The sequence below is a fragment of the Rattus norvegicus genome, chromosome 13, assembly GCF_036323735.1.
Source record: "Rattus norvegicus strain BN/NHsdMcwi chromosome 13, GRCr8, whole genome shotgun sequence".
NCBI classification, from domain to species: Eukaryota; Metazoa; Chordata; class Mammalia; order Rodentia; family Muridae; genus Rattus; species Rattus norvegicus.
In genome coordinates this window covers 92,840,109-92,864,720 of record NC_086031.1, presented here as the reverse complement: position 1 = coordinate 92,864,720, position 24,612 = coordinate 92,840,109, and the positions used below count along the sequence as shown (strand labels likewise).

General features: G+C 46.2%; 1 protein-coding gene and 1 pseudogene across 1 annotated transcript in view; both read right to left on the bottom strand.

The window, feature by feature from the left end:
- The window catches only part of Kif26b (kinesin family member 26B), a 405,645-nt gene that overhangs the window by 356,351 nt on the left and 24,682 nt on the right, over positions 1 to 24,612 (bottom strand). The window lies entirely within an intron of this gene.
- Positions 1 to 24,612, bottom strand: part of Eef1g-ps1 (eukaryotic translation elongation factor 1 gamma, pseudogene 1) — a 55,946-nt pseudogene that overhangs the window by 8,355 nt on the left and 22,979 nt on the right.

Here is a 24,612-nt window from a genome sequence, read left to right as displayed (position 1 = left end):
CAATAGGGAGGCAAAGCTAGCCTGCACGAGACACTGTTGCCAAAGGGGGGAGTTGTAAACAAGACACACACAGAAGAGGTGTGGTCTAGTGAAAGAAGTTAGCTCACTGGATACAAGCCCCTTCAGGACCAGTGTTAATTAGTGCAACCCCTTCTCTCTGCTTTATTTCTGGGGCATCATGGGGTGAGCATTTACGTCCTATGGGTCCCGAGCAACAGATCAAGATGCAGAGCCTGAAGCTTCCAAACCCTGAGGCCAAAGTAAACCTTCCCTCTTTTAAAGTCGGTAGTCTCAAGTATTTTATCGCTATACCCGAAAGCTGTTAGGCACCTTCTCTGCTAATCCATTTAACGTTTCTCAAGTGTCTGGTGTATTCTGGGCTTCACAGGAGGTACAAGGTCTGAGCCAGGACAGCAAGGTCCTTGACCCCAAGGCGCTTACACTCTGATGTTCAAATAAATAACAGCAGCACCCATGATGCCCCAGAGCAGTTAGTGCCTGGCAGAACAGACAGTGGGGCAGACGGCAAATCAGTACTAGGCGGGCAGCCGCAGCGGGTAGCTGCAGGCATTCTAGGAAAGAGAGAGCAGGCTAGCTGAGGTCTCCGTGGTCCACAGCGCTGACCTACACGTGCCCTGCCCTCAGGTTGCACTGAAAGACAGCATCTTACAGCCACTTCATCAACTTCTACTGCCACACTTGCCTCCTCTCCTCCACAGAAGCCCTGCTCTGCACCCTACAACCTGGCCTGCTGTAGAGATGTTGGGGTCTGGGTGGCAGGAAGGAAATGAAAGGCAAAGGAGATATTCCCGGCCAACAGGGACCTGCCCCTGACATCTCTAACCTCAGGACTTCCCATGCCTGTGGAAGGAAAGTAAACCTCACATAGGGGTAGCCCGTGGCTGGCTGGCTGGGGCTGAAGGTGTATGGCTTTCCAGCAAGTCTGCTTATTTTATAGCCTTGGGAAAACGGCCCTGGAAATGACCAGCTGTGTTGATTATAAAGCCCAAGGGCCCAGAGCTGTCACGAGGGGAGAGGACTATGAATCCCAGGACACTGAACCTTGGTGAATCAGCTGCTAAGTGAGACAAAGGGCTAAAAGATGTTGTTTAGAACACCTCATTAATAAGATTCAAAATTGTTTTCTGCAATTACGGGCAATCATTGGTTATTTTACCCCCAGCCAAGTAGAATTCCCACAGCCAATCTATAGTTTTGGTTTCAAATGCCAAGAAAAATTCCCTGGCACGTGGGAGAGAGTGGGAGAAGAGGCTGAGATTTTGAGACCAGAAGCCCTTGATCAGCTAATGTAGAATAATCTACTGGGAAAAAGAGCCTGCCAACAAAATGAAACCAGCGAGTGGACTGTCCAGGGGAGAGCGTGGCCACACAGATCACTTCCACATGGGCTCCCCATCCGCCTTGCAGCCGCAAAGCAAACAGAGGGGCTGCTCTCTCCTCCGATACTCCTTCCTGCTGTAGCTCCCACTCGCCTCACATATTCCAGCAAACCTAACAATGTCTCGATATTCTAGTAAGAAATCGAAGGACGTATTCCATCCAGTTTGCTCAGGGAAGTCCTGCCTCAAGTCCACACAACCTTTCCTATTTGCATCATTCATTCGTCCATTCAATCAGTCAGGCAGTCATTCAGTAATTCATTCATTCAATCAGTCAGTCAATCATTCATTCATCCAGTCAGTTATTTAGTCATTCATTCAGTCAATCATTCAGTCAGTCAATCATTCAGTCAGTCAGTCATTTAGTCATTCAGTCAATCATTCATTTATTCATTCATTCATTCATTCATTCAATCATTCAGTCAGTCATTTAGTCATTCAGTTAATCATTCAGTCAGTCAATCATTCATTTATTCAGTCAGTTAGTCATTCATTCAGTCAGTCAGTCAGTCCGTCTGTCAGTTACTATTCATCAACACTACACTGTCTACACTGAGGCTCATCCTTGGCTTGGGGATTACAGCCGTTCTCTGAGAACTTGGGCTGGTGCTGACAATGCACACCACAACCCACCATGCTAAATCAGGCTTTCAACATTTCAACCTGTGGGAGACATCTAAACCCTGAATCCCATTTCATGTATATGGTGGTGTGAAAGGAAACTTCCACATTCTTAGTTTCTTTTATTATCCTGTCTCTAATATGGGCATACATTACTTTTACAAGAGTAAACGTTTTGCTTACTGGTTTCACCTGTTACACACTAATTTCTTGATAAGTGGAGGGAGATAAAAGGGCACATATTGGTAGCAAATATCAAGAAAACGTTCTGTATGGACAATCCAAATGTGACTGGGAAAGCAGCTGAACTTTACTCGGTCAACTACTTTCTGTCATGGTATCAGGTGTTTAATCTATCAGTTGGCCTTGGCACTTTGCAACCAGTCTTTTAGAATCTGTTCAGTGACAAGAGTTAGCCACATCAAAGTGGCTGTGAGGAATTTAACAGGAGGGGAGAAAACATGCAAAGGAGTTGCCACACTCTCTTGAGTTCTCCCGTCTTTAAAAGTCTTTATTTAAATATATATTCGATTTTCTTAAAGGGCAAAGCAAAAAGAAGCAGGTGTAACCTAGGTCGGAGGGTTGTGGGAATCTGCAAGCTGACCTGAGGCACACATCTGCAGCTCACAGTGGCGTGAGGGCCACGTCAGGCTACTGTGTGTAGTAGTGCTCCCCTGGTCTCTTCTGACAGCGCTGCACTGTATGCCTCAAAGCAGCCATTGAGGTTGGGGCTCCAGATCAAAAACTGCCCACGTAGCTTTGTACAAATGTGGCCTCGGGCTACACCGAAGCCTGTGGTTCTTTCAAAGTTGAGAACGAATTACAACATGGAGCAAACACATGACCCGATTTCATCAGTTGTGGAACCCCGCTCCCCTTCCTGACTCCCCAGAAAATCAGCTCAGGACACCTCACACAAAACACCTTATCCTTTGAAGAAAGATGATGGACCAGGGAAGACGAAAACACTGGAAGAAGTGAGCACCGTTCAGGGGGCTGGTACCAGAGGGCTGCAAGTATCAATTCCCATTTCTGATCTCTGTAACCAGCTGCGACATTGTTTCCCAGAGGAGTGAAAGGTTTTTGTCTGAGTTACACTTTCCGCCTTTACTGGGACTTGGGGAGTATTTTAAAGCACTTCTTGTGAGCTTATGTGAGGAACCCTACGGTGAAGCCACAGAGGAAAAGTCAGGGTGCCTCGCCTGGTCTCTGAGCACAGTGAAATTCACCAAGCAGAACAGCTTCTCTGGAAAGGATTTGCTGTTGTCTGCTCTGAACCAGTCTCAGAGGGGAGTCCCAGGGAGACCCCAGCAATGGTTTGACTCTTTGCTTTCTCAGGGGAATGTGACAGACAGCTCCGTCATTACTGTGGAAATGTCACCCTCATAGCATTCCTATGGCCAGGCGTACTACAAGTTTCGATTGTCCGAGTGCATTTTGTGCAGTTTCCCTGGATTATTATGAGAAGAGACAATATGGCGGCAGCATTTTTCCACCCTGGTCAATTATTCCTGTCGACTAAGGATCTGTTTACCTTCTACACACCTTAATGATGATGCTACTATGGATTCCAGAAGTGATTCCAGCCATCGCTGGGAAGAAACCACACCTACAAACAACAACAATGCATACTAATGGTGCTTTTAATAGAATCTGGTGCCCTGGTGTGCACAGACCGTAGTGCGTGAAGGAGGCTTTGCTGGGAGGTAGCAGGAGGATGCTGAAAACACACAGATGCTATTTTATGGCTCCAATCAGGACTCGTAAAATGAGCAGTTAAGAAATGGCACAAAGAATGTGGCTTGGGGGCAGGGTTGGGCGGGGTGGGGCGGGGTGGGGGTGGGGGCTAAACTCTGAGTCCTTTAAGAGACCTATTTGTTTTGAAGTTGACATGGAGCTATAGAGGGGATATTTCCAGAACCTTAAAACATAGGTTATTTCATTACAGATTCGGATTCAGTGGGAGAGGGGAGTCCTGACAGCGTGTGTACCCCCTGCCTCTGTAGTTTAGAAGCATGGATTTGCTCTTTTGACTTTTTCCCCCACCCCAGGGCTCATATCTGGGTCTGGCAAACAGCTTCAGAGGAGAATCTGGACAGGGACTTTCAGGAAATTCTGAACCTGTTTAAATTAGGGGAAGCTTGTCAGTTGAGATGCAGTTTGCTCCATGCAGTGGAGACGAGCCTCTCGGGCTGAGGGAGGAATGGTTAGACCCAGACTGCCCCCAAAGCTGCAGAGGTCTGTCCCCAGCCATTGGAGAAGTGGAGAACTCTTCAGGGGGAAATTGGCTTGAGCGAGGCCTACCCTCTTTTGCCTCCCTTTGTTTCTAAACTCCATAAGGTGATCAGGTCCCTCCTCCCATACTCTGGATGATGCTACCCTCAAAAGGCCCAAAACAACGAGGCCAGGCAAGTTTGGATGAAACCATAAACCAAAACAAACCATGTGGGAGCTGAGGTGGAAGGGCATTGTAAGCCAGGGGCCCGGGCCGGCCCAAACAATATCATAAAACCCCACGATGAGAGAATGAAACGATTGACTTTTGGGCCAACATAAAAGTTAAACAGGGACCAGTGCTGACTCAGTAGTAACTCCAGAGATCACAGAGTGTGGTAGATGCAACCTCTATCGTGTACCCAACAATCTATCTGCCCAGGTGAAATCCACGGGGTTGGGGCTTTTGCTGAAAGGAGAGCCATTCTGCTCATCTTGAAACACTTGGGATGACTGGCAAGGTGGCTAGGTGAAAATCCATACAGACAGAGACAAGGGGGCAGAAATAGGTACCGTGTTAAATGCTTGAGACTCAGAAGTCACTCAGGGAGGCCCCTACACAGAAACCGCCCATACATCCAGTTTCTTATGCAGCCAAAATCAGTTTCCTTACAGCTTCAAACCCACTTCCAAAAGGAGAGATTGGGATTCAGAAAATTTAATCATTTAGACGGTTGTTTTCCAGAGGCAGAGGCAGAGGCAGAAGGATCACAAATTCGAGGGCAGCCGGAGCAACTTAGTGGGACTTTGTCTTAAAAGAGAAAGCCAGGCCTGTAAGCCCAGGATTTGAGAGGCAGAGGCAACAGGATCAATGGTTTAAGATCGTCCTCTGCTATTGAAGCCAACCTGGGCTACATAAGACCCTGTCTCAGAAATAAATAAGTAAAAAAACAAAGAAATAAAATTATTAGAGCACTTGCCAGGTATTAAATCCTAGGTACCATCCCGAAGATTACAGAGAGAGAGGACGGATTGTGGGCGGGATGATTCTGTGACCTTTCCCAAGATGAGACAACCAGACCAGGAAAAGACCTTAGGTCTGTCCGTCTCTAATGTCCATAGTCTCTCCACTAACCCTTGGCCTGTGTCCTCCAGGGTAGATAAATTTTGTGTTCTTTTCCCAGAAACAGCTTAGTTGGTTCCAAGGATACCCAAGCAGGAACAAGGACAGAGGCCAGTGTTGTAAAGGACCTGGCACATACATTTCGACTTCCCTACAGCCATATCCCCAGGTCTTTCTGAACGTGGCCGTGACAGCAGGAGGCCTGGACTGAAGGACTCGGGGGAGGGGTGGTACAAAGGGCCCAGTCCTTCCAAATGGGATAATTGAGGACATATGTCCGCTTGGCAATCGCGAAGAAAGCTGCCCTGTGATTCCTTTGCCCCAAAGCCGTAACACAGTCTAACAGGCCTCCTGCCTTCCAACGTTCAGGCTGACTTATAAAATGGAGTCAACCTAAACAAGGGCAACTTTAAAACCCCAACAGGAAATAAAAGACCCGAAGCCAGGGCGGCCTCCTCAGATACAATCAGGCCCCTGTGGTGAGGAATGGCTGGGGGTGAAAACTTACCCCTATTAAAAAAAAATTCCTACAGAAGCATGGCAAAATTAGAAATGTCTCCCTTGCCCCCACAGGCCCCTAAAAGGGAAGCTTGTTTCCATCTGAGGGCGGGGAGTGAGTGGCGGGCAATGACTTCTCTAACGGTTAGCTTTGATTTCTCCAGGTTGTGAACACCAGGAAGTGGGGAGCAGATTTTATGTTCCAGCAAAGATCTGAGACCTAGAATTACAAGCCATTTATTGTCGTATCCCACTGCCTGGTTGTCTGCACTCCTGAAGGAGCAATTATCCAGGTGGCTGATAGCCTTTCTGAATGCAGAATTGCAGAGGTCACAGAAGTTGTGCAGGGCTGTGGGTTGGGAAGCAAATGGGGTGGATCTGGAAACACAGACTTTAGGCTCCCCAACAACACCTTCCTGGAAGAAGGAGGGTCCCCAGTACCCCAGGCAGGCAGCCGTGGTCACCCCACTGCTGCAGTGTTGCACACACACACACACACACACACACACACACACACACACACAAGGCCTGCTTAATCCCGCACATATTGTAATTGTATTATTACAAAATGGAAGATGGCTCAGCAGGTAAAGGTGCTTGCTGCAGGAGGCTGTCTACCTGAGTACACAGCAAAGCCAACAATAACAATAATAATAATTAAAGAACCCCACAACCTACATAAAGGTAAAAGGAGACTCCTTCAAAATCGTTGACTCCACAAAATTGTTCCCTGGCCTCTACATGTGTGACACACATGTGTGCTCAAATGTACCCTTCATGCACACATAGATACACTCAAGAATAACTGTTAACTAAATTCAAAATAGAACCAACTTGGCCTGTCAGCATGTTTAGCCTGCAGTAGTTCGGAAGCAGGAGGGGAGAGGCAACAGAGACACTGAATGGTTCCTCACCCACACGGGAGAGCTTGATCCATGAGCCAGAGCTCACACCAGCTTCAGCTCTGAGCTGTGTGGCCAGTAGAAAGTCCCCGGCTTCTGTAACACACAGCTGATTCATGTGCACAATGAAGAAAACAATCTCTCCCTCTTGGGGTCACCAATGATGCCCAGGACAGAGTTTTGAAGGGAAAAAAATCTTGCTGTCTTTTGCACAAAACAAGGAAAAAAGGAACCTCTGACAGGTCACACATGGGCCTTCGTCTCTTCTAGAAAACACCCAGCGTTGAAGCTCACCGCAGAGCTAGTTATGCCTGATTCCATACGTTATGATGGACAATGTTTGGGGAAACCCGTTACCCACTAATTAGCCTACATCTGAAACTCAACAGTTACAAGAGTGGTTTCTTAGGCCTAAAGCTTCAGTTTCTGCAAAAAGACAGTGAGCAGAAAACCTAACTGTTCCAGTAACAATGCCTTCCTCTGCCCCTCCTTAATGCTAACACTTTTTTTAAAATCCTTTTCTGAAAACAAAGACAAAAAAAATGAGGATAACCAGAGGCAGATGGAGGAAAGTGGGAGTCAGCCTCAAAGGACAAAAAAAAAAAAAAAAAAAAAAAAAAAAACAGAATTGGGAGGCTGGAGAAACTGCTGACTATTCTCGTACACCTCCAAACACAAAGATTCTAACCTCCTCTGGGGATGGAGGCTGCGAACCGCATCTGCTGTGTAACCCTCCCATTAATGATATTCCAAAATATTTAGGATTTCAGCCACAATATTCCTGCCTCAAAGCCGCACGAGCTGCAGAAGATTTAAATATTTTGTCTAGGAGATTATCAGGGCTCTAGACAAGATCAACCAGACTCAAGAGACTGAGGAGGAAATAAAAAATGGTTTCCAAACCTCAGCTCCTCGTGGCAGGCATCGTGTGGCAGCCATAGTCTCCCTGTCCTTTGCGAGCATCTGTGAGAATGGGATTTAGGAGAGAAATGAGATGTGGGAATATCGTAGGTCCCATCTTAGAAATTAAAAATAAACAAGCTAGCGAAGAAACAGTCTTCTGGGATCAACATCACCGCGCATTCCTTGCGGGCTTTTTTCTAATCCCATAACACATTAGCATCATATATCAAGCGCAGACACATAAATTCCTATTGATTTATCACTGACAGACCAACAGACCACAACCTGCATGAGGGCAAAGGCTAGGTTTATTTGACTGGCTGCCCATGAGGGAGACCTGGTAAAAATGCTTGATTCACTGTGCTCCTTGGGAAACACTTTTAGACTGCATAAACCGTGAATGATTAAGTATTTGAGTGATTGCATGGGATGGATGGGTGGAAGGATGGGGAGATGAGTATATGGGTGGGGTTGGGGATGGATAGATAGATAGATAGATAGATAGATAGATAGATAGATAGATGGATGGATGGAATTGGGAGATGGATGGATGGGTAAGTGGGTAAGTAGATGGTGGATGGATGGATGGATGGATGGATGGATGGATGGATGGATTGACAGACAGATGAACAGACAGACAAACAGATGGACAGACAGATGGCTGGCTGGATGGATGGGTATTGGATGAATTAACAGATGCATTAATGGCTAGGTAAATGGATGACTCATGAGTGAACAAACGGATAAAGAAACACATGGTTCCAATTATCTTAATCTATAAGCAAAAGGGAACACGAATTCTCCCCAATTCTGCACTTCCCACCACCTAATAAATGCCTCTGAGTCCTCACCGCCTTACCAGAGGGAAGCGCCACATGCACACATGTGTCGGGGGCACAGCGTGTGTATTAGCACTTTGCCCTCTCGGCATGAAGACTGCTTGCCATCTGCCTTCACACATAAGTGAAAGGACATAGAAACAAACGGCATTCCATCAGATTGGTGGAAGTTTGAGATTAAAACGTGGGCATGCCAGCGCATGCGTGTGATCTCAGTCCTGGAGAAGCCAAGAGCCGGCGGGTTGAGTTGGAGGCCAGCCTGGGCTACATAGTGAGAACCTACTAGGAAAGGAAAGGGAGAGAAGGGAGGAAGGAGAGGACAGCGGAAAGAGGGGAAGAGGAGTGCAGGGAAGAGAAGCTTGAGCTTACAAAATCTCCTGCGGGTGCTGAAACAGCAGAGATGCTCTCTAGCCATTGCCTGGTCAGAAGCCTCATCAACAGCCCTGTCACCCCATGAAATCTTCCCGTGCTTGAGGCCTCATCTCTACAATGAGTGAAACATGCTTAAACACATTTGGGTTCTGCTTGGTTTGAAGCCTCGGGTGGGCTCACGCATTCCCCATCTCGACCCTAGACTGCTGCGGGGTCTCTGCACCACTTGACCTCTCCGTCTACGCCAGAGGCGTTTCACCCACTCACAGCATCCTTTATCCTTCCTTAGACAACCACTGCAGCGTGTGACTTCATGCTGATCTGCGATTTATTTAATGCTCGTTCCCATGTTTATTTGTAATTTATTTAATGCCTGTCCCCACCCTGATTATAAATGACTAATATTCCTGTGAACTTACTAAGTATCAGGCTTTCTTTAATCGCCCTGCCTGAATTATTTACTTTAAATCCTATAGTAGTCGCCGACGTAAAGATTTTGATCATTCCTGTTTTACAGGGAGAAAACCAAGCTGAGACACAGGTACCTTTTTCAAGGATTCACGGCGTAGTGAGAGGCTGAACTTGGATCTGACCTCGGGCCCTGGCTGCAAACATGGTACTGGTTAAAGTCTCGGGATTCAACACATTCTGCTCTGTTCACCATCATATCACTGCTGAGCGAAGTAGCCTGGAATAAGTCGCAGCTAATGGAAGGAAGAATGAGGGATCGGAGGGCGGGAACTCTGTAGGGTTATTCTGTTTGTTTGAATTTGTTTTCTTTGTTCTGCTCTGTTCTCTCGGTACTGGGGATGGTCCCCAGGGTCTCGTGATGCATATTCAACTCCTAAGCTGCTCCCCCACACACACACATGCAGCCTTATTGCATGGCCTTTTCTGCCCTGTGGACTGACTAAAGCCATCGCGTTAGGAAGGTGCAGGGGTGGGCTGGAAACCGCTGGGAGCTGCACACAGCTGCACACAGACGGAGTCGTGTGTGAAGTGCAGGTCCACGTGGGTGTGCTAAGAGCTCCGAGGTCACAGAAATCCACTCACTGGTACCCTGCATACTCGTCACCTCCCACACTCTGCATTTACATTGAGGGGATTAAAATGTCAAAATATTCCTACATATTCCTTTAACTTATATAAATTTACTTCCCCAGTGGTACTTTCTCTTTGGCCTTGACCTCGCCTGTTTACTCCGAGCATATATTACTCAGTCGCATAGATATACTTTTCTTTCTCTTTTCAGTGCTTGACTCGGACGAGGAGAGCCGAGCCTGCTAAACCAGTGCCCTTCCAGTCCCATCCTTTTACGTCTCTAAATTGAGTCCTGGGAGTAAATTCTCATGAAGACTCCTAGGAGATGGAAAAAGAGCCATGTTGGTCAAGTAGTTACCATGTAAGCACAAGAACATGTGTTTAATCTCCCGAACACACATTTTTAAAGGAGGGGGAGGGGACTAGAAGATGACTTGATGATTAAAACACTGCCACACAAGCAAGAGAACCAGAGTTCAGGTCCACAAGAGCCCAAATAAATGCCAGTGGGGGCATGATGGCCTGCCTATAATTCTAGCCTCAGAAAGTGGAAGAGGCAAGGGATCCCCAAAGTAAGCTATCTCAGGAAGCCAAATGTATTAGCGAGCTCTGGTTTGACTACATGGCTCTGCTTTAGAGTAGAACATGTCTAAGGAAGATTTCTAGTGTCAGCCTTGGGCCTAAACACACACACACACACACACACACACACACACACACACACACACACACAGTTCACATGCATACATGCACACATGCACATATACACATACACACATGTTAAACACATGTAGATATAAAAAAAGAAAAGGGAAAAATCATAGTGGGGCATGGGGAACAGAGGGGTGAGGTGGATCACTAAACAGAGAGCCTAGCCTATCTGGTGAGTTTCAGGCCAGGAAACCCTCTCTCAAAATACAGGGCACAGATCCTAAGGAAAACCATACAGGGTTACCTTCTGGCCAGTACTATTTTTGGAGCCAAGATCTCATGTAGCCAGGCTGGCCTCAAGCTCTCTATGTAGCTGAATATGAACCAGAATTTCAAATTCTACAGTCATTACTTCTAAAATCCCAGGATCATAGGCATGCACTATCACACCTGAGTTACACAGTGCCAGGGCTGGATCCAAGTGTGTGCACACTCGGTCAACTGAGATTTATCCCTCGCTCCTTCAGGTTGTTTTTCTTAAATAGAAGGAATAATAAGATAGACTTTGATGAAAAAAATGCCAGGGCTGTGGCCAGCCAGGGTATAGAGTATACAGAGCCACCATTGCAGGAATAATAATCACACCTAAAAAGGTGGGTGGCCAGGGAAGGAAGAGGGACCTCTAATGATGGAGAAGAATAAGGCATGGAGAATGTTCAGTGCAGAGCAAGAAGCACTGGCTGGGCACAGCTCAGAAAAGAATTGCTTGGCATGCAGGAGACAGAAGGAGTGTCCTCCATCCCATGCTACAAAGAAAAAGGAAAGCAGAAGGCAGAAGCTGCATTCTTGGCAAGTTCCCTGGGACCTTAGAGTAATGAACCAGACCAGACACTGTGCCCCAGCAGACATCAGCTTCTGAGGGTAGGGCCAGTAATCTGCTTCTGTGAGTCTTCCAAGAGCTTCCAGAGACAGTTAGAGTCTAAAAATTACCAAATTCCCTCCCACACACCGAAGGTGTGTTTGGGAAATGCAGATTAGAGCCACCACTAATGGAAAGAAAATGGACTTAGACGAACCAGGTAGGCCAGTTGGAGGCAGAGAGACAGGTTCACATCCAAGCCGGTACAGTATAGAAATCTTCAGGACCAATCTCAGAGTATGTAGCTAAGGAAACAGGAGGACCACTACATTTGGAATAAAATGACCATTTTATTGGACAAGAGCTTCCTAAGGGACAATATCTCATCCTTGTATCATCTTACCTATAACAAAGCACATAAGGCCATAAAGCCAGACAAAAAAGGGCAGAAACAAGGAAGTTCTGCAATTCTCTGTTCATGGGGAGACAGCATGAAAGTTCTAGAAAACAAATAGGGTCCCAGGCAAGGACTCACATCCCTCCATTTCCCACAAACCAGCATGGCAAGGCGCTGACTGCCCCAGATTCTACACAGCCTTTTCTCCTTTTCCACATTGAAAAGAAGCCCAATGGGACAAGAAAACCTGCTCAGACTTATGGAGGACCAAAGCTAGAGTCAGGAAGTACATACATAGATGTCCTGTGCCAGAAACCTAAAAGAATCCTGTATTCCTAGAATCAGGATGGCATTGACCCAGTTTCAGAAAAGAATTAGAGCAACAAGCAGTTCAAAGGCTAATGCACATGACATAACCCATGAGGCCAGCTGAGACCAAGATGGCCTGCCACCATGGACATTCCCTATTGAAGTGGCAGTGAAAGCACTCTGCAGTGTTACAGAGCAGGCTACAGTGGTACAGCAAAGGCTACAGTGGTACAGAGCAGGCTACAATGTTACAGAGTGGCCTACAGTATTACAGAGTGGGCTACAGTGTTACAGAGCAGGCTATGATGTTACAGAGTGGCCTACAGTGTTACAGAGCAGGCTACAGTGTTACAGAGCAGGATACAGTGTTACAGAGCAGGCTACAGTGTTGCAGACCAGGCTACAGTGTTAGGAAGCATGTTATAGCTTCCACATACAACAAAAGATGATCTGCCTGGAATGGGAGGAGGGTAGTGCACCATGTCTCAAGAAAAACCATCTAAGCACACTATGGTTGCTTTCTAAAAAAAAAAAAAAGCCTTCAGTCACCACAGGATGACTGGTTCCTACATAAAATCCTAGCAGAGCCCATAAAAAAAAAAACCAACCATTACTAAGGCCTCCTGTGTAGTCAGTTGCCTTTTTAAAACAAGGCCCTTTACAATCTTTCTCCATACACTAAACACCTCGGGAGCCTTATATATTATATTTGTACTATGTAATAACTTTGGTCAAACAACTGTTAAAATCTACAAGCCTCTACAGACACATATGTGCACATGCACACACTACAAAGAGAGGGAAAAGAGAGAGGAAAAGAAAAAGAGGGAGGGGTAAACCCCACTGAATGAGGAAACTACTAGAAACACCCTTTGAAGCAATCCTTGATCACAGCAAAACACCAATCCTTGATCCCAGGCATCATTCTTTTGCCATCTCTCCAGAAACCAGAGCCAATGTTGCCATTTGAATCTGTCAGCTCTTGTTAACACTATTACCAGATTCAGATTCTAAATATCAGATTCTCACACTATCAGATTCCAAAGCGTGAAGGAGAGAGGCCCTTTGTGTCCTGGTACTGACTCTTCCGCATCACTACAGTCCCAGAGTCTACACAACTTGAATCCCTTGCAACTTGCTCACTCGTGGCCGGGCTACCCCTCACCCTCCTGTAGCAAACAAGATGAGAGGAAACTCCAAGACACTGCCAAACAATGTGAAAAACAAATCTAAACAACGTGTTTGTCAATGTAGAGAGGAATTGGCCTCTCAATGCAGACTCAGCTAGAGGGGGAGATCAAGGCTGTGGACGGTTCCCAGTAGCACTCAGGAGGCAGAGATGGAATTCCTGTAATTGGGGCACAGCAGCAAGTTCAGGGCCAGGGTTACAAAGCAAGGCTCTATCTTAAAAAATACCAAGTATAATACATTATGGGTCTTGAATTGAAAGCAAAGATGAAATTTCAAGTACAGATGTCATTTTCTAGCTCCACACAGTTCAGCTCCTTGAAGCATCAATGGACTCGCTGGGTCTCAGGTCTGAATCTCTGGGTTCCCTGTTGATGCACCGGATGTCTCCTTAGTCTGTGCTTGTGTTGATTATTTCTAAGCAAGCCATGGTAAACCAGGTTCAGTAGGAGAGAAACTCGAGCTCGGTTACTGGGCTCCATGGTTAATATTGACAGGCTCTAAGACCTCCAAGGAGATGAGCCTTCAGGCGTGTCTGTGAGGGATGCCTGAATACATTAACTGAAATGGTTAGTCCTACCCTACACGGGGGCAGCACTGAGTCCTGGGCTAAATAAAAAGAAGAAAGGAAGCCAGGCACCAACATTCATCTCTCTCTGCTTCTCCTGACTATAGATACATGGTGACCAGCTGCCTCATGCTCCTGCCACCACGATAGGTAGCCAAAATAACCTTTCCATCCTTGAGTTGCTTTTCATCAGGCGTTTGATTACAACAGAGAAGTAATTAATACTCGGGTTGGAGAGGAGCATCCTTGCTCCTTCTTTCCTGGTCTTCTCCATGCTCCATTTTATCTCTAAAATGGACATAACAACAGCACCGCCATTACTGGCTTGCTGTATTAAATAACGTCATGCATACGAAGTGCTCAGCATATGGCAATGTTGATTATGAGTTTTTAATATACGCTATTAATATATAATATGCAAATATATCCCAAGAGCTGTAGGGTTTGGGAAGATGATTTTAAAACTGAAGTTTAAGTTGTCTTAATACAAAAGCAATTGAAACAGATGCTGTTTCTTACTGTAAGCTCTGGGGACAGAGGGGCATTAAGGAGTCAACTAGAGAGGCAAGCAGATCTCTGGGAGTTTTGAGGCAAGCCTGATCTACATACAAAGTTTCAAGAGAGCCAGGACTACAAAAAGAGATCCTGTTTTAAAAATAAACCAAGAAAGAAGAGAAGGAAGAGGAGGAGGAGGAGGAGGAGGAGGAGGAGGAGGAGGAGGAGGAGGAGGAGGAAGAGGTGGTGGTAGTAGTAATAGTCGTAGTTGTTGTGGTTATCATTGTCATTGTCATCGTCATCATCATCGTCATCGTCAACTAAAGTAGACTTTGGAATGGTGGCCCAGGCCTACTATTCCAGCACTCAGGAGGCTGAAGCAGGAGGTTTGCAAGTTCAAAGTCAGCCTTGAGTTATAGCATCACACCCTTTCTCAAAATAATCAGTTAACTATGCTTCAAAACTTTGGGTCTGAGGACATCTCTTCAGGAGACACTGGGGAGATACAGGTCCCTTGTTATACAGCATGAATATCGAATGCCACTCAAAGGCCCGTGTATTAAAGCCTTAGCCCCAGGGAGGTACTTTTGACACAGGTAGAACCTTTAGGGAGTGAGACCTAGTGGCAGATCCTTAGGTCATTGGGAGCATTTCTCAAAAGAAGCACATGGGTCCCCAGCCCCTCCCTTTCCCTCTTTACTTCCTGGTCCACGGTGGCTCTGTTCTGCCACCGTTCCTCACATTGTGTGCTGCTTTAGCCCAGGCCCAAATCAACCAGGTCAACTGGTGATGAAGAAATGTGAGCCCAAGTAAGTTGGCCCTGGAAGCCCATTGTCTTGAGTATTTCATTACTGCAGTTGAAAGCTAATGTGCACTGGTAATGTCTCCAGTCCTCCCCTCACTTCTGGAAGACAATACACATAATTTGTAAATACATCAGTATAAGATGATCATGTCACAACACACAGGGTTTAAAAACTGAACTTCTCAGAGGATGGCTTGCAAGTAGACTTGTTCCTGAAAGGGCTGGGTGTGGTGGCTCATCCCAGCACCTGAGAGGCAGACAAGATGATGAGGGTTCAAGGTTATCCTTGCCCACGTTCTGAGTTTAAGTCCATTCTAGGCTACTTGAGAAACAGTCTCAAAAGAGCAAGAAAAATAAAACCAATAAGAGAAAATTCTAGAAAGGATATATAAGAACCAAACCGTCCCAAAATGGAAAATTTCCCAATGGTTTTTAAACGATGCATGACCTTCGTGACAACTTCAAAAGTCACTTTACTAGAACAGACTACCTGTCTGTCAGCTATTCCTTAAACTTTTTAGAAATTATTCACAGCTTTTTTTCCATAAAATTTCAAATAGTCTACACCAGGAAACACTCTGCTCTTGGTATTGTATCCTGCTGTCCACCCCCCACACCGACATTAGACAGTGGGCATTCCCTGAAGCACCAGAAACTTTGTATAGCTGTAATTTGAAGACACTATATAGTATTTGTCCATGCAGAGTGGTAACAGCTTACATCACCATTTTTCTCATGCTAACTGTGTGGCCCTTTCCTACTCCTCATAACTCTGAATAAGACTACAGTGAAAAATTACCAATATTTCGTTCGATCTCAGTATCAGAGTTGGGAATGTGTTAAAATAGCTAATGGGTACCTCTAGCGTGAACAACAGTCAAAGTATCTATCACCCAGTGCTACCTGGGTCCTGAGCGAGAGATGGCCAAGTAGATCACGAAAGACAATGACCATCAACTGCCCGGGAGGCCACAGGGACCATGAGTTGAATGTCTGCCTACCTCTGCAGACACCTGCAACCATAATGCTAGCTTTTCAGCACCTTCTCCCTTGGAATTTTAAGGCCCTGATAATTCTTGAGTTCTCCTCTCCTTCAGCCAGACCCACCATCGTCAATCAGTTCATGACCCATTTTCCAACACAACTGAGTTGATTCTAACTTCCTCTGCAACAGTCTTGCCCTTCCAGCCAGTATTGCCTGACTCAATCTCTTCTTACAATGATTTGGTTACAGGATTTTTTTTCCTGTGCATGTTGGAAGATGATGTGGTCTCCTCAACTTCCAAATCTTGGTGGCACCTGATCACATAAAAAAAATCAAATTTCAGCCAAGAGGTGGTGGTGCATTCCTTTAATCCCAGCACTTGGAAGGCAGAGGCAGATGGATCTCTGAGTTCGAGGCCAGCCTGGTTTATAGAGCAAGTTCCAGGACAGCCAGGGCTACACAGAGCAACCCTGTCTCGAATGAGGGCTGAGGGAAGAACTCAGGGAGTAGCGTATAGTAAGCAAGGAAGCAGCCCTGAGTTCAGATCTCCAGCACCTTGCCTGTGCAGCGGACAAACTACTGTTACTAACACCAGTGCTGAGGGGCAGGCTCTGCAGATGTCAGGGCCTTCCTGGCCAGCTAGTCCAGTCAAATGGATGATCACTAGGTGCAAAGGGGGTGGGGAGAGAGAGAGAGAGAGAGAGAGAGAGAGAGAGAGAGAGAGAGGTTGAGAACAGCATCCACCTAGAGCCCATACATACATATATACAAGCAAACCCATCTTCATTCACACTTACACATGAACACACATGCATGAGTGCATGCACACACACACACACACCAAATAACAATAAAAAATAAGAAAATGATGTACAACACACATACATGCACACACATTTGTCTTCGTTGGGCAGCTGAGTATTTTAAGTCTAAGTCAAGATATACTTTCTCCAAATCAAAGAAAACCTTATAAAGATTGAGACTTCAGCGGCTGCCTGAATGATTATCAGAACAGCACCTATAGACAGCTTGGGGGAGAGACATCATCTCTATGGAAGGAAAATGGGTTTGTGGGAGTCAGGAGTTGGCATTCTCCTGCAGCCATTCTTACAGGAACCTCAAGCTGTCTCCTGCATAGTCTGTGACAATTACAGGTTGTGTTCATGAACACAGCTCCCCTGTGCCTAACAACACAGGGACTTTACGTCACAGTCCAGTGTTTTTCTGTGGAAATGTTAACCGGATGGTTTGGCCAAGAAAAATATGACTTTCGAATGTTTTCTTAAAGAAAAACAGTATTAGCTCTCTTGTTCAATGATAGTATAAGGAGAGACTTGAATATTCTTCAAAAGAAAAATGTTAGTTCAAGGTGAAAGTTTGTTGTTTTTATTATGGTGAAATACACATAGCATTGGCCATCTTGACCATTTGAGTGTACAGTTCAGCAGGATTGAGAATGTTACCACACAACCAAAGCCACCACCCATCTCTGACGCTTCTTTCTCCTGCAGATACTGTGCCTCTGAACAAGAACTCACTTCCCTGCCCCACACTCCAAGTTCTCTACTCCAAGTTCTCTACTCCAAGTTCTCTACTCCAAGTTCTCTACTCCAAGTTCTCTACTCCAAGTTCTGAGTTTCGTGGATTCCTGCATCTCATTAAAGTAGAATCGTGCAAAACTTGTCCTTCTGTGACTAGGTTGTGACAAAATCTTCAGGAGGCTCAGTGGTTAAGAGTACTGGCCACTCTTGGAAAACCTGGGTTCAATTCCCAGCACTTATATCACAGATCACAGTGTGTTACAGTTCCAGGGACTCTGGTGCCCTCTTCTGGCCTCTGTGGGTACTGCACACATGTGATACACAGACACACATGTAGACAAAAGCACCTCACACATGAAATAAAAATTAAAAAGGAATAATATCTTCAAACGTCACCCATGTTAGAATGTATTTGAATTTCCTCTCTTTTCTAAGAAATAGACTCAACTCGACACATGCAATGCGCTGTTTGTCCATCCACCTGAGGATGTGTGAATAAGCCTGTAACCATGGTTACTCAAGTGTCTGTTCCAGTCTCCGCTTTCGCGGGATTCACGTCAAACGGTGATTCCACAGAGCACCATTTGAGCAGTCGCCATGCCGTTTCCCCAGAGCTGCACCCTGGGTGTGATGGCAGCGATGTATGAAGTCTCCCAGCTTTACATCAATACGTATCACTGATTTGGAAAACACAAAGGGAAGGTTTTAAATGTCTTCCCTGGGCTGAAGACACAGTGCAGGGGGTTAAGCACACGTTTTGCTCTTGCAAAGGACCTGAGCTCAGTTCCCAGCCCCTATGTGGCAGCTCAAAACCTTATGTAACCCTGGCACCAGGGGATCTGCCATCCTCTCTGGCCTCTGGGACGATTGCCTGCATGGGATACAGATATATATGCAAACGCTTGTAGCCATAAGATAAAAATACCCATCCTTTGTTTTTAAGGATTCCCTAAACCAAGCAATTAAATAAAACCCAATTGTGGAAGTAGAAAACAAAGACCTTGGGACTTAGAAGTAGGGAGGAGGAGAGAAGGAAGAGGAGAAAAGAGACAGGGGGAGGGGAATTTTGCTGTCCCTACACTGACTCTACTTCCCATCACCTTGCTTCTCCAGCCACATCTCTCTTCTAGCATTTTAAATCCTCCCCTGGGTTCTTGCTTCAACACTTATCATTCCCAACCCCACTCCAGGGAAGAGACAAGAGAGAATGGCGCTTGCTGCCTGAGACCAAGACAAACCTTCCGAGTGACGGAAGAGCTTCATCACAGGTGCAGCTTCACTCAGTAACAATGGGTGCATGTCTGGATCCTGCCCACCCTCGTCCCTTATCTGATAGCCTCGGGATCTGGAACCACATCTGACTCTATATTTCTACCACACATACTTGCCACGGAGCCTTAATAGCGTGGGTTGAATACATCTTCAGTTGAACAATTAACATAATCTCAGAGAAGCAATAAAAATTCCACTCTGAAAAACTATAGGTTGGAACATCTCGGATTCCAAACTGAAGTCTCTCGGCAGACTGAAAACCTGGAGAGGTACTGAGTGGTCTGCACAGTCGACCTCTATGAACTGCAGCAATAGCAAACTTCCACCAAGCATCTTAGAAGAGAAGGAGGCCACCGGCAGCCACAGTAGCTAGGAACGGTCCTGGTGTTCATCACAGTCTGTGCCTCAGAGAGAGGTTTCCTGCATCTCATGCGTGATAAAGAATTCCTGAGTCACCTCAAAGTGTGTCCTGCTTACTGTTCTATTGCTGTTAACACACACACACACACACACATGCACACCATGACCAGGACATCTTATAAATGAAGGCATTTCATTTGGACGTTTGCTCACAGTTTCAGTGAGTCCATGACCTGGCAGAGAACATGGGCACAGGAAGGCAGGCATGGCATTGGAGAAGTACCTGAGCCCTTACATCTAATCCACAAGCAGAGAGAGGCAAAGCTAACTGATAATGGTGTAGGCTTTTGAAACCTCAAAGCCCTCCTCCAGTGACTCACCTCCTCCAACAAGACCACATCCTGGATCCAAGTACCTGAGCCTATCACTCAGTGTACCACAAGGGGTAAGCAAGTCATAAACCATAGGTTGAGACTCTGTAACCTAGAAATCTGAAGTTCAAAATATCCCAAAACCTGAAACCTTTTGAACACTGTGACAAGTTGCCCCACATGGTAACATCCACACGTAACACATGTGATGGGACGCACATGCTATGGGATTTCAGCTCTTGGGATCAAAAGTTAAAGGCCAACCTGGGCTACATAGGAAGTTTGGGGCCAGCCTGAGCTACATGAGAACCTCTTCCAAAACAAAAACTAAGACAACAGCAACAGTCCACCTATTACAAGCTTCATTTCAAAGGCTTTGCACTGGGAGGAGAGTCCCTGGGGTAGCCTTTGCTATGTTCCTCTGCCCAGGCTAGCACAGCCATGGTCCAAGCTGAATCCTGTACAGCTTGTGCCATCAGCAAATCCTGGCATCCTCCTTGTGATACAGGCCTTGCGGGGATGAAGAATGGAAGTTATGGAGGCTTCCTCTGGGATTTCAAAGTAATGCCATGTGTGCCAGGGTCAGGATCTCGGCAGGCAGCCCCTGGGAGGTGATATCAAAGTATAAGAATGGAGCAGAAGCCACAGTAGAGACCGTAGGGAATGAGAGATACCCAGGAAAGATATATCAGGGAGCAGAGCAAGCCCAAGACCAAGGTCACGTGGGTTGCAGTTAGCAGGGTCACAGAGGTGGGGCCCAAGAGCTTGGAACTTCACGTAACACCTTGTGCCCTGGGTGCTTGCACAGAGCCAAGGAACGTAATGGTCACCAGGTGGGTTTCAGTCTTGCTTTGGTCTCACCCCGCCCCCACTTTGACGTTTTCTTGTTTGTTCCTTTCTTTTTGAATGGGAAGCATGTCGTTGTGTGTTAGAATCGAAGATCTTTTTATTGTTCATGTTTGCCTGTTTTCACAGGAACTCAGCTGACGGTGCCTTGAGTCTCAGAGAGTATTTTGGACTTGGGCCTTTGAGCTGGAATAGGTGAGACCTTGGGAACTCTGGGTGCAGACTGGCTACATTTTACACTGGGGGATGAATATGAGTCTACGGGAACCAAGAGTGGGATACTTGAGTCTAGTCCTGGGCCATCACACAAAGTCCTGTATGGTAAAGGTTGGGTCCCTAGCCTAGGGAGCTACTGAGGGGTAATGGAATATAAGAAGTAGGACCTAGAGATCTCCAGCTGCTGGAGGTGCTCTCTCCAAAGGGATTGTGTGCTCTCTTGCTATCTCTCTTTGGTATCCCAACCATGAACAGCCTTCCCACGAGTACCTTTCTTCTCTTAAAGTTGGTTGTGTCAATTATTGTATGACAGTAACAGAAAGTTATGTGGGCCCCATTCCCATTCATATCCTTCGTGTCCACACGCACGTGTGCACGCGTAATTCAAAGTCTGAAAATAAAATATAAAATCTAAGACAATCTTTGTCACAGCATTTTAGAAAAGGGATACTCAGCTACTCAACCTGAATTTTGCACATTTAAGTTACTGCATGACCTCAGAATTTTTAAGACATTGACTCTTTTTTATGCAAAAGAGATGAAAACTATTTTTATCTCAAGGTTTTAAGAGTCAAACTGCAGATGGTAGTTAACATGAGACCATTTCCCCAGAGTGTACCTGTGTGTAGTGATTGCCACGCCTGTCAGGGTACAAGCATCAAGCACTACCTGAAGACAACCCAAGACTCACAGACTTCGGTCCGTCAGCTCACCACAGAGCTGAGCTATCCCTGGCAATGTGCTCAAACTGCTCTGAGACCAAGCTGGGAGCTCAGCTTACACAGTACTCCGTTCCTCTTGACAGACTTGATTTGCTTTGGTGACCAAGGCCTCTAGAGAAGGGTGCAGGGTACTCCATGAGGTCATTCCACCCGGTGACTTTATCTAACATAAATTAGGTTTTGGTAAAACTGAGCCCCGTCTCTCACCTCCTCCCACAAATTACGCCTTTTTCTTGAGGGTCTTAAAAGACGGATCTATGAAAGTTCTATACCCATCACAGAAAATTGGAAATGGGATGTAAAATAAAGTCTGCTGAAAGAAAGAATGGATTTTAAGACCAAGAGAGAGCTTTATCAAATAACTACATGACAGCCACCAGCAAAAACGTGATCACTCCGTCTCCCCTCTGACAGCTTGCTTGGCAGCCTGCCTTGGCTAGCATGACTTAATTTTGCCAGGCCGCCGCCGGGCCTCCCTGATGGCTCATTTGCTCGGTTGTCTCTGATGCTGGTAAAAGGCCAAGCTCTCTCCTCATATGACTCATATGGCCTGTCCCACGGCCACCTCTATGATGCTCCTCCCAGCACAGGAGTCTCAGGCCCTTACCTCCTCATGGGCCATCCTGTCAGTTGTTTGAATCTTGACCCTAACTTGGTGTGTGTGGTGGCCACTGTGCATGTTGTTTCAAAAACTACAGAACATAACAGAAAATGTCCACTGGTCATTTAACCCTGTCTTCTTGGATTCTGAATTAGTCTGGGTTGTTTTAGGTTCATGTTTGGTTCGTGTTTTGTTTGGTTTGGCTGGTTGGTTGGTTGGTTAGTTGGGTCAGTTTTGTTTTTGTTTTTATTCATATATTATATATAAGTACACTGTAGCTGTCTTCAGACACACCAGAAGAGGGCATCAGATCTCATTACAGATGGTTGTGAGCCACCATGTGGTTGCTGGGAATTGAACTCAGGACTTCTGGAAGAGCAGTCAGGGCTCTTAACCACTGAGCCATCTCTCCAGCCCTTGTTTGTTGTTGTTGTGTTGTTGTTGTTGTTGTTGCTGTTGTTGTTGTTGTTGTTTTAAGAAGGGAGAAAGGATGATCTTAACTCAGAATGGATCTTGCACCTGAAAGCTGAAACCGAATGGCTGAGGAGGTGACTCAGTCAGTAAAGGGCATGATGCCGTGCAAACATGAGGTCCTGAGTTCGATCCCTAGAACCCACATCAAATAAAGCTGATTGTGACACTGCATCCACTAGTCTATGGAAATATACTGCCCTCCCATCCACTAGTGTCAGTGTAAGAACCGAGCAGATGTAAAATGGTGCGGACACTGCAGCAAACAGTTGAGAAGTCTCTCGAAACGTTGAGCATGAATTACCATGCCAGCCTGCAATTCCACTTGTAGACACCCACCCACCAGAGGTAAAAAGATCACGGACTCACCCAGATTTGCATGCAGAATGCTCATGGCGGCGGTGTTCCTAACATGGACGAATGGATAGAAAGAGTACGAGAGGACTGGCTGATAAAAGAAATGCAATCCTGATAGAAACTACAACACGCTGAGCCTCGAAAACAGCAAACATTGTAGCAAGGGAACGAAACCAGACCCAGGAGACCAACAGTGCATGTTTTTATCGACTAAGAACAGTGAGATCTGAAGCGACAGAAAGTAGCTTACCGATGAGATGGTCGGCCGCGACCACAAATCTATGGAAATATACTGAATTAATCACTTAAGGAGGTGTATTTTATAACATCGTGATCGAATCTCAATTAAGCCACCAGGAAAAGAAGAGTGACCTCCAATTCCTACCTCCCCAGTGTCAGACCTGCACACACATCTGTCCCCACAAATGAACCTCGGCCAGCTCACAGTAGCCAACGTCTCCTCCTCAGCCCCCTCAGGGGCCTTCCTTTCTCTGGTGTCCCACAAAACAGACTAGAAGGGCTCTGTTGTTGCGAACACACTCACAGTCGGATATTGCTAACTTCATCTCTGCCTCATATGTAACCAACTCAGTTCAGAGAGACGGATTGACAGACACAGACATTACTTCAGAACATATTTGGGGGTAGACACATTTCTTTTTACCTGGAAAATAGTGATGTGGAAGAAACGATCCATTTTCTTATGCCCCCACCCCCACACTTTGACTACATTTTTCACTCCTGAATTCTCCTGAGCGAATGTAATACCATCTTTAAAATTTGCACCATAATGTAGTCGAGAGCCCCCAAAGTAAACTGGCAGCCGTGCTAATCGATAACCTATTTTCAAATGAAAAAGAGTCTGACCCAATCCCTTCTCTCTACCCCGGGGCCTGCCAAGCTTTCTGGGGTGAAGGCTAACTGCTCTTGAGAAGCCGGAGGTGGGTGGAGACAAGGGAGGGCGGAGCAATCTTATCCAGGTGACCCATTAGCTAAAAACTACGACAAAAGGAGGCAGAAGGGAAGGCGGGGGATCAGGGTAAAGAGGTTAAACAGCACAAAAGTGATTTAAAGGGGAGAAAGGAGGCTTAAGTTTGTATGTGAAAGAGATAGAGGGAAGAAATTTTAATGCAGAAAATGGCTGAGAGCTCAGAGAGATTTCTCATGGAAACTCTCGGGCCTCTCTGAGACCAACAGGGTCATTCACAGGTTGGAGTGGGGAAAGATGGAGTCGGCTGCCCTCCACACTCCACGGACCTCCAGCGTAGCCCCACTTCTGAGGTTCCGCATCTTCCAGAATTTTCTGTTGTCGTTTCCATGGTGACCACGGGCCGACGAACACATACCTACTGCAGGCAGAAAAATTAAGACAGCTTCGCGGACTGCGTGAGCAGATGTGAGCCGTGTAAAAAACGTGGTCACAAATCCCCTCTTCAAGTCCTGGATCACGTTCCGCCAAGGTCGCAGTTGAGGGACAAAAGACCTCAATGACAGCCACCTCACACAGAACATGAACTCCGGCTAAAGTCTTGCAGCAGAGACTGCCTCTCTCAGCCTTGTCGGGAGCCCTGGAGGATGTTATCCTCCCCATTTTACAGAGGTGCGGGCTGAAGCACAGGCAGCATTGAGGAAAGAGCTCTAACAGGTAGTCGGCAGGGAGCCAGGGCAAGAAAATGGCTGCCCTG